Source organism: Nelumbo lutea, chromosome 5 (genome assembly GCF_056320005.1).
Source record: "Nelumbo lutea isolate HS-2025 chromosome 5, American lotus-T2T, whole genome shotgun sequence".
NCBI classification, from domain to species: Eukaryota; Viridiplantae; Streptophyta; class Magnoliopsida; order Proteales; family Nelumbonaceae; genus Nelumbo; species Nelumbo lutea.
In genome coordinates, this window is record NC_142688.1 from 14,224,967 (window position 1) to 14,236,216 (window position 11,250).

General features: G+C 43.5%; 1 long non-coding RNA gene across 2 annotated transcripts; it reads left to right on the forward strand.

Annotated features, from left to right (window-relative positions):
- LOC148850491 (uncharacterized) lies at nt 1-2,088 on the forward strand. 2 transcript variants are annotated; one of them, XR_016099686.1, is made up of 3 exons: nt 51-381; nt 477-800; nt 1,651-2,088. It is a non-coding gene; the product is annotated as an uncharacterized LOC148850491 (long non-coding RNA). The 2 variants fall into 2 exon arrangements; XR_016099685.1 differs by lacking the exon at nt 1,651-2,088 and having other exon boundaries at nt 1-381; nt 477-975.
- Nucleotides 2,089-11,250: the final 9,162 nt, after the last annotated feature.

An 11,250-nucleotide genomic window follows, 5' to 3' on the forward strand; every position in this document is an offset into this window, starting at 1 on the left:
GTCGTGAGATCCTTGAAGCTTTGTGTTGGCAGACAAGACGATCGATCTGATTATCTGACATACCCTCAGGGACACAGGGTGAGGGTGGGCGGTATACCCTGCCTCCGGTTCATGTTAACAACGCTAGTTCGCTTAAATGCTCCCGACTCCTACTCCAATTTAAAAAACAAAGTGCAGGTTCCCTCCTTTTTAAGCCAGGACGTCGCGAGGGAAAGAGGGGGCACGGCAAGAATGGAGGGAGAAGACATGGGGACGAAAGGTGAAGCTTTGAAATCTCAGATTGCGATCCGCTGTATGAGAGCAAATTTCCTTATTTCATCGCTGAAGTCTCTCCAGGCTTACTGCAATGCGAGCACAAGAGACGACGGCGAGGAGGAAGATGTAAACGCCAGATCTTCAATGAGATTCGCGTTTCCATTTCTGTATTCGAATTTGCTCTGCATCTACTTATCGAGTTTTCGTTTTATTTCTCTCAGAAAAGAGACCGGTTGCTGAGAACCATTACAAATCTGAAGATAGAATTGGCCAGAGAGCGAGAGAAGAACAGGCAGATCATGATTTTCAGCTCGGTCGAGGCATTTTTTTGTATCCTGGTGCTGTTATCGCTCTGGAGTTTCTGTTTGACGTTCGCGTTCGGATCCGAATGAAATGCAACCTTTCTCCTTTTTTTTTTGTCTGGACCAACGAACTCGATTTCGTATTGCTCTCACAGCTTGGTTTCATCTACCCTTCCTATTAGGAGCTTTTCTACGGAAGAGGGACACTGAACAATGGACTGCCAGTAAACTAGAATTCAATTTGTAAGTGGCTCAATATAAGCATCGACAGTATTTTTTTTCTCAATCTTCGATCTGACGATCTATCTGATCGGTTTTCCACTATTTTGTATTTTCTGTCTGGTTGTGTTATTCTTCATGTATAAAACTTAATTTTAGAATGAAAATAAAATGAGTCTCGCCTCCAGCACATGGTAAACTCGCCGAGTTCAATCAGGTTTGCTCGTGTGGAGGAGGGATTGGCCAAGTTTAATCATGTCTACCATAGAGAAAGGATCAGCTGAACGCAATAGCCGTTCAGCGGGCTGTAAGAACCAATAATAATACTCAACGCCAGTAATAAAATACCAGTCAAATCTGGATCTGATGTATTTTTGTCCAGTATGCCGTGGCATTGACACCATGGGTTGATTTTTTCAGCCCGGCCTGGTCCAGCCAAAGATATTATAAATATATAATATAAATTTATATGATATTTGATATGTAAATACTAAATATAATATGGCATATATAAAATATATTTTAAATATTATATATTTAAAATTTGGGAAAATTCCTTATCAGTACCATGTATTCTGGCTTGAGTGACAATTTGGTTTCCGAACTTTAAAAAACGATAATCCAACGCGACAATCTAATATCTGTCGTTAACCAACTATTGAGTGACATGTAAAAAGACACAAATACCCTTCAAGGGTTATCTAATTTTTTTTATCAACCATCCGCTAAAATTAGAACCAATCATCAAAATTTTCATCCATTTTAAAATTTTCCTCTAAGAGGTAACCAACCAAATAGCAAACTGAAATTTTCACACATCCATTTGCGCTTTTCTTCTGCTTTTTTATTTTCTTATTTGGGTTGAAATTTGCAGGTTATTGCAAAACAATAACATTTTTGGAGAAATTCCAATGGAGCTCGAAAACCTTCCCACTGTTCTCTGGCAACATTCCCATGTCTTTGGGTCAACTCAACAATTTGCCATACCCGTGAGCTTTTTGAATAAACACATAGAGCTATTCATCTCTTTCTTTGTTGAATTCATGCTTCATTCTCATTAGTCCTTTGCATCTAATCTCTTTTTATCTTTTCTTTGTTTCCTTGTATCTAATTGTGTAGGAGGTTGAACAATAACAACTTATCCGGACAGTGTCCTTGGCCAAAATCCCTTAGCTTACTTTCTTGTAAGAATTATTTTTCTTTATTCAAACTTGCACAAATTTTGCTTGCGTTCTGTACAAGAAAATTGCTTGTGGTTCTAATCCAGAAGCTTAACAACAACATTCAGGAGGGTGGTTGATCTCCATGCTAATCTTTTGAGCTCCTTTACCAAATCAGTTGAAGCTTCATTCGACGGGTAGGGGTGGATTTGAGCCGATCCGAGTCGAATAGCGTTATTCAAGCTCAGCTTGCCAAGGCAGTATGAGGCTCAAGCTCGAGCTCGGCTCAAGTCAAAAGTTTGTAAGTTTGAGCTCGGTTCGGCTTAAGCTCGACTTGAGAAAATTGTTTTATAAAAATAAAAAAATTATATATAAAAATAATAATAATAATACTATAATTATTATATGTATGCAAGGTTCAAAATATTGATATGCTTGATACGTCGGTATGGGTGTATCGGAGGGGTCCCAAAACGATACGTATCGGTCGATATGGGCCGATATGTGTTGATACTTTGAACCTTGTATGTATGTATGTATTTGAGCTCGGCTCACGAGCCTCACGAGCCGAGCTTTATTAGGGTCGAGCTCGGCTCGATTAATAAATGATCCTATAAATTGGGCTTGATCTTGGCTCAAAGCTCAGTTGAAACTGAGCCGAGTCAAGCTTTTCATGAGCCAAGCTTGAATAGCTCATGAAGAGCTTGGCTCGTGGCCACCCCTATTGATGGGGATTCAGGCGAGACATTGAAATTGGATAGGACGTGAAGACAAAAAAAAAAGAGTTAGGCCTGGCTGGGAGTTGGAACCTTGGGCATGCCGCATATGTATCGGGGATTTAGTTGACACATTTCTCATTAGAATATATAAAAAAAAAAACAAGAATGATCTAGAGCAATTCCAACCATCCAATGAGTGGGCTTATTAGAAAAGATCGTGTTTATGGTGTTTGTGACAGAGAACTTGGATTCTGTTTCATCTTCTTGAGGAAGAAAATGATGAACAATATATTTTATTTTCAAGAGTAATTTTGACATTTTCAAAAGTCTTAAATTACATATGAGGTCACATGATATATCAAACTGACAGTCCATTAACAATAGATACAAGATTGTTGTATTCCAAAAATTTAAATACTAAATTATCACATTTTAAAATTTGGGACCAAATTATCTCACGAACCAAAATACAGGGTACTGATAGAAAGTTTTCCCTAAAAATTTATACTTAAAATACATACACCCAAAATCAGGCCCAACCTACGATCGCTCCTAATTATTAATGAACACTTACATATATCGAGTAAAATATTGATATCCTGTTGTCACATGAGCGAGTGCCAGCCTCTTTTATGCAAATACTAGTAGCAAAGCTTTGGTCTGGGCTGTTTCTCAGCTTATTGGTCGTGGATGTGCGGGCGCTAAGGTTCTGTTGGCATTTCAAATTTTCATTACTCTTTCCCTTTTACAGGTATCAAATATATCATACCTTTTCAGCATCATAGATATTGCCTCTTCCATTTTTCTCCCAAATCCCTTTAGATAATTTTTTTTTTATTTTTAAAATTTTAAAATTCATCACGTTCATTTTTCAGACCCTCCCACTCCCAACAAACAACTTAATAGACGAATGAAAACTCATTATACATTGAGAAATTGACTCCAAAATGCGATTCTAAGTTGGGAGCATTGATGCAATCGTGGTACAGTATGAAAAGTTTCATCTTATAGATTCAGAAAATAAACCAAAATACGATCACCAACCTTTCGTTCGTTGATTTTCAGAAAATAGATAGCGCAGTAGTGAAAAGGATAGCACCCAACCAATTTTACATTTTTTTGGCTAAATCCTCAGTTCGTGTTCAAGAGCAGACTACCTTCCTCGTTTTCGTTTTATTGAAAAATTATTAAAAAATATTGAGAGAAGATGATCTCAATCGTCTCACGTCCCAGTTTTTGTTTCTGCTTTCATCACCTCCCTGTTATAATATATAGTATCGAATGATCGATGAGATGATCTCAATCATTTCATCTCAAAGTATGGTCCATTTCAGATTGAAAATTAAACTTAACAATAACAAAGCAACATAATCTCATTCAAAGTTGGAGACTGATCACTGATCTAATTTTGAGCAAACAGAGCACCTTAGGTCTGACGTTATTCTCTGTTCATTTCGATTAAATTCTTCATTTTCGACGGAATTTTTCACGGCATATGGGACTTGGTATATGACTAGCATTTGGGGCAACTCAAATCATGTTGGCATTTGGCATTTATTTTTGTTCAACCAAAGTTCCTCTCAAATCACTTACATGAGACGAACTCTGATTTTTCTCGATTTGGCATTTGGCATCTGTTTCACATTTGAAACTAGTGAATGACCCCGTACTTAGTACGGGGAATTTAGTTATATATATATATTATAATGATAATAACGTATTAATAATTATTACAATAATTTAAATAACAGTAGTTATCGATAGTCTGGAAACTTAATTATCTAAAAAAAATATTAATTTAAAAAAACAATTATTGAAATAATTTTCAGTATGGCTAACTGAAATTAATTACAGCTGAAATGTTTTGTATATAGCTAATAATTATTAATTATTGTAATTATCAGTTACAAATCCCAGGAAATTATCTGTTACAGATTTCTGATAATTTTCATTTTTTTTTTCAGACAATACATAAGATTCAGTGTTTTTAACTGAAATCAAATACCGAATTTTTCAGGAAATAATGATAACAACTTATTAAGGGTAATTAAAAACTGAACTACAAATAGGAAAGGGGTTTTAAATATCTAGTAATTATTAATTATGTTAATTAATTACAACAATCAGGAAATTAGTAGTTATTTAAATAACTAATAATCATTTATTTATTTTACTGAAGTAATTTTAATGCATATAAGAGAGTGTTTTAAAATAGCTAATAAGTAATAATTAATGATTAGTGTAATTAATTACAAATTTTAGGGAATTATAAGTTATTTTAAATAACTAACAATAATTAATTCTATAGAACTTACAATATTGTTGAAACATTTCAGTAATTTTTTGGAACAAAATTAATTACACTGAATTCTGATAATTTACATAATTTTAATGCAAAATCAATTATTACCTTATTAATTAAAAAGCATAAAAAGATAAATTGATAAAATAAAGAGAAAAATGCATATACATAAACTTGAAATGGGATCGAATCTCTGGTCATCGTCATCGGCATGAAATGAAAAAGCAGGGAATGGGTAGAGGTATCATTTTTGATTAATTTTTAATAGGGGCACACTTATGAGATAAAATTTTCTCTCCCAAGTCTGTTTTCATTTTAACGGAAATAGGTCTTTGCAAGCAGCAGCTTTGACCATCCTATTCGTTGACTCTTCGCCGTATTGAACAGGACTTCGCTCGAGAGAGTCTGCAACGCATAGGTTGATGCATCTGAAGCTTCAAGGTCACCAGAAAGCTATTATGCGTTTCATTCGGCGCCAGAGCTTCTGCAAAAGAAAGTGAAGACTTCCATTTCTCCCTTGCCGGGAACTTCTGAAAATCCTGCCGGGCAATTGCTCTTTCTATCTCACTGTAATTCCTATGTAATTCCAATCGAGTATCAACTGTGAGTGCGTCTATCTCTATCTCTAGTTTCGTTGCCATTCTGATATACGTTAGTGGGTTCTCTCTACTTTCGTCTGTCTGTCTGTCTGTCTCTCTCTCTACTCGAAGATAAATGAGTTTTCCTAGAATCCAACTACCCGCCTAAGTGGAACGGGTAAAGCTAGCAGGGCCACCAAGGAGATAGATACTCTGAGAATATGTCTTCTCTTGGACAAAATTCCAATGGCAAATTGAGAAGGTCGATGGAGCGAATTAGTGAGTTACTTGAAAAGAAACTGACAATAACTGACCTGCGACGTTCTTTCATGGGGTATAGGAATTTACATATTGTCATTTTTTGATGCATTGGTCTTCTTGTCAATGGACAAACTAATGGTGTAGTTATAATTTTTTTTTTGTACTCACTTTAGGAGTCCTTCAAATTTCTTCTTCTGTTCTTGTTAATATATAGAGCTCCTACTTAACTATGACCTGCCTTCTTTCTTGTATATCCAGGTTCCTACATAAAAGTCAATCAAATGTGGAAGATGATTAGGAGGCAAAAGTTGCAATGAATGACAACGAAAGTGATGATGATAAAAGGCCAGACAGCCTTGCTATGACAAAGCAAGAAAGAAGGAAATGAGAAAGGGTATTGATCTAGCCACTACGCTGGAACGTATTGAGAAAAACTTCATAGTTACTGATTCGAGACTGCCTCATAACCCCATCGTAAGATTGCAATTCTCTGATCCCTAAGCTTGGTAAATTGTACGTAGTCGAAATACTGAACGTAACCCATCTTCCAGTAAGTGAATTCCTAATTCATACCGATGAAGGAAGATTTGGCCCGACCTCACAGTTATGTAACACGTGGCAGGAAAAACAGCTCGGCAAAAGGGTCAAACCTAAGGCGTGAACAAGGGGACACCAACGGACCGAACTCCCTACGGGGGGCCTGAACTCACCCTAGGCCCAAAACCAGAGTAAATCCAAACTTGCCAACCTTGTAACAGCTCGGGATATACCTCGCCGAACTGGCCAACCTTGTAATAGATTGGGATATACCTCGCCGAACTGGCCAACCTTGTAACAGTTCGGGATACACCTCGCCGAATTGACCTGCCCTATAGATACCTCCGAACTCAAGACTTCGCCTCGCTCACCATTCCGCATCACCTTCTGGGCACCAAAACCAAACAAGTCGTACCATGCTTGACACTAAGGAAGTCTGTGCCCGAGGGCGCCGCACCTGACAGACTTGGGATCTGACGCTTGGCGGCCGCACTCTAAACGGCCACCTGCCACCGCCACCGACACCGCCATCTCCAGTTAGAGAGACGGTCAGCAGAAAGGACGACGGCCGAATTGACAAGCGCAAGGGTAATCATACCCGACCTGACAAGGGCCTCGGAGCGATTGTGCGAAGTGATTATAAGAGCCACCTGCCCCCAACAAACAAGGTATGCAAACTTTGCGCTATCTGGTGTTATCTTGCTTTTGAAGGATTCTAACTTGAGCTTCGGAGCTGCTACACCGGGTTCCCCCCCTGGAGCTTCCTCATCTCCTCCGTTTCAGGTTCCTTTTTACCCAGTTCAGAAGCAAGGTCGTTGACAACTAAGACCGGCCGGATCGCGCTTCATCAATTGGCGTCGTCTGTGGGAAACACTTCAAAAAGCCTCCCTCCAAACTTCCATAACCCCTTTTCTTCAAAAAACCCAACACTCATGGCCTCCTCCAGCAACGCCGGGCGTGGCACGGAGACAAACACCACCGGGGAACAACTTCAAGTCCCCGTGGTGTGCGTTGGACAGTTCACCATCCCCCTTTCGGTGGATGGGATCCCTAGCTTGAACGCGCCACAAGCAATGGCGCCCGTAAACCTTCCTACCACAAGCATCCCCTTTCCTCCCCCTATTGAGACAACCTTTACTGAACCGACTGCCGTCCCCCTGGCAGCCAGCCAAAACCAGTTGGACGACCTGATGCAGTGCATGCGGGCAATGCAAGCCCAAATGCAACAGTTCCAATAGCACTAGCTTCACCAACACCAAGTACTGCACAACATCTCCCAGTATCAGTATCAACAGCAGTTCCCCCAACTACCACTGAACCAACCACTACTTCCACCTCGCCACCCCGCTCCGAGGCCGGTCAAGGCCTCCCCGCAGGATGGACGCCCCCACCAGGGAAAGGCCTCCCGGCCCCAGAACCCCCCTAACAGCCAATCCTCGTCCCCAAGCCGAAGAGAGAAAAATATCATCCCCGCCTCGCAACTCGCAGGCGGGTCGGGAACCTCGCCCGCGAGATCGGCACCCCGGCGCTCCAAGCCCGAGTTCCCGCTCACGGAAAACCGATTCGGCTCCCTGGCGGCAGACTACCAGCATTCCGGGCCCATCGAGCTTGGTAACACGGAGGCCAGCAGTGCCAGTACAAGGCCCACTCAACAACGAAGGCGCCGGCGAAGTCGTCGAACCGCCACCAGTGTCTTGTCAGAGCTTAGAGGCAAAGAGACGAGCTCGGATGAGGTAGGAGCTGCCCCGATTCTCTCGGTTCCTTCCCCCATCGCATCAAAACTCCTGGCGGTCCCCTTACCCAGAAATTTCAAGCTCCCACCTCTGGACAAGTACGACGGGTCCTTCAACCCCAAAGACCACGTTAACGCCTTTCAGTCCCAAATGCACCTCGCTAGGGCCAGCGAATCGTGCATGTGCGTGGCCTTTACCACCACCCTCAGGGGGGTAGCCCGCACTTGGTACAGGAACCTGGCCCCCGGGTCGATAAAGTGCTGGGCCCAGTTCGTGCAGGTCTTCACCGCACACTTTGTCACCAGCAAAAGGTGCCCCAGAACAGAGGAAAGCATATTCGGAGTAGTCCAAAGGGAAGGAGAATCCATCCGGGGATACATCAAGCGATTCAACGAAGCATGCTTGCAGATACAACGGTTGGACCCCGCAGTGCAGCTCGTGGCAGCCAAAAGAGCGGTAACGCACAAAGAATTCAAATGGCACATGGTGGATAACCAGCCCGCAACCGTAGCCGAATTCCTCAAGCTCGCGGACAAGTTCATGAGGACAAAGGAAGAAATCAACCAACGAACCGAAGGCGGGAATGAGAAAAGAAAGAGGGAAGGCGAGCTCTCCAACCCGATCGATAGAAAAAACCCAGCCCGGGAGCCAAAGCCGAACCAGTCGTTCTGAGCTCCCCTAGTAGTTCGGACGGATTACACGCCGTTAAACACAAGGCGGACTGAGATCTTAATGACGATCAAGGACGCCCCGGACGTGAAGTGGCCACCTCGCCTAAAGGGAAATCCGAACGAGAGAAATAAGAATTTGTATTGTAGTTTCCATAGAGACCATGGTCATAGTACCGAGCAGTGTAATAACCTCCGGGACGAGATAGAGGGGCTCATCCGCCGCGGATACTTGAGAAACTTTGTACAACACAACAATAATAACAATAAGGCAGGTCGGCAAGGGGAGTACGAAAAGGATGCCCCCGAGTCTAGCAGCAGACCTGCCGAACCGTTGCAGCGACAGCCTCCGGAAGAGAGGCCAGTTCGGGGAACCATCCATGTAATTGTGGGAGGTTCGGTGGTTGTAGGGTGTCCCTCGGCAGCGGCTCGGATTTCAGTTCGCGAAGTGGCCCTCGAAGAACGGAACCCCCCAAAGAGACCAAAGACCGAAGAACCAATCTTCTTCATGGAGGACGACGCGCGAGGGGTTCGCTACCCCCATGATGACGCGCTTGTCATTAAACTAAGGATCAACGACTTCGAGGTCAGACGCGTACTCGTAGATTCGGGCAGCTCAGCGGACATCCTCTTTAAATCAGCATTTGACCAGCTACAATTACAGAGGAGCGAGCTGAAGCCCGCGAACACTCCCTGGTGGGTTTCAACGGAGAGGAAGTCAGGCCCCTCTGAAAAATAACAGTACCTGTGAAAGTCGGCACATGGCCTTGTGCGGTCAGACTCAACCATGATTTCCTGGTGGTCGCAACCCCCTCCCCATACAATGCCATAATAGGGTGGCCGATCACGCATATCCTATGGGCGGTGGTCTCCACCTACTATTTGGCCATGAATTTCCCTACGGACTTCAGTGTGGGGGTAGTGCGGGGCGACCAGCTCGAGTCCCGCAAGTGTTATGTTGCCGCCCTGAAGGGAAAAACTAAGGCGGCCGACGACCTCGAACTGGAGCGGCCTGCAGAGCAAGGTGAGGAACGAGCTTCGCCCACGGAGGAAACGGTCGGAATCCCGACTTCGGCTACGGACCCAGCTCGCACACTTCAGATCGGAGCTTCCGTCGAGGAACCCCTACGAACCGAACTGGTGAGTTTTTTACTTCAAAATTTAGATATTTTCGCCTGGTCCGTGGCTGACATGCCCGACATTAGCCCCAGCCTGATAACTCACAAACTTAATACCGACCCTGTAGTCAGACCCGTTAGACAGAAGAAACGCAACTTAGCCCCAGAACGTTGGAGGGCGGTCGATGAGGAGGTCGAGAATCTCATCGCAACAAACTTTATAAGGAAAGTCCATTACCCGAGCTGGGTGGCCAACCCGGTGTTGGTAAAAAAGGCAAACGGCAAGTGGCGCATGTGCGTCGACTACACCGACCTGAACCGAGCATGCCTGAAAGATTGCTTCCCCCTCCCCAGAATTGACCGCCTAGTGGATGCAACCTCAAGAAATGAGTTGCTAAGCTTCCTGGACACCTACTCGGGCTACAACCAAATCCGGATGGACCCATCCGATGAGGAAAAAACCAGCTTCATAATCGAGTTCGGCCTATATTGCTACAAGGTCATGCCCTTCGGATTAAAAAATGCTGGGGCGAATTTCCAAAGACTTGTAAGTAGGTTGTTTCGGCCCCTGATTGGCATGAAGATAGAATGCTATGTAGACGACATGGTCGTCAAGACTCAGTTTTCACAAGAATTAATACAAGACTTAGATCCTGTCTTCCAAATCCTGCGTCAGTTTAGCATGAAATTGAACCCCAACAAATGTGTCTTCGGCGTCACCTCGGGTAAATTCCTAGGGTACATTGTCAATTGGCGTGGTATTGAGGCCAACCCGGACAAGATAAAAGCCATTCTAGATATGAGACCACCTCGGAAAGTAAAAGAAGTTCAGAGGCTAAACGGCCGCATAGCCGCTCTAAGCCGCTTCATGTCCAAATCGGCAGACCGCTGCCTACCTTTCTTCAAAGCAATCAAAGGCAAAGGGTTCGAGTGGACCCAGGACTGCCAGCTCGCGTTTGACGAGCTAAAAGGTTACCTCGCTAGTATGCCAACCTTAGCCCGGCCCGAGGAGGGCGAGGTCTTAGAACTGTACCTCTCGGCAAGCGACGAGGTGGTCAGTTCGGTACTAATAAAAGAAACAGACCAGGTCCAGTGACCCATCTATTATGTTAGTAAAATTTTGCAGGAGCAGAGACAAGGTACCCGCAGATAGAAAATCTAGCATACGCACAGTGACAGCAGCTCGGAAACTCCGCCCATACTTCTAGGCTCACACCGTCATCGTCCTGACTGACAAACCTCTGAGACAAGTTTTACTCAAACCCGAGGTTTTCGATCGACCGACGAAATGGGCCATTGAACTCAGCGAGTACGACCTCCAGTACAAACCAAGAACTGCTATTAAGGCCCAAGCTTTGGCAGATTTTATTGCCGAGTGCACTTTCAGCCACGAAACCC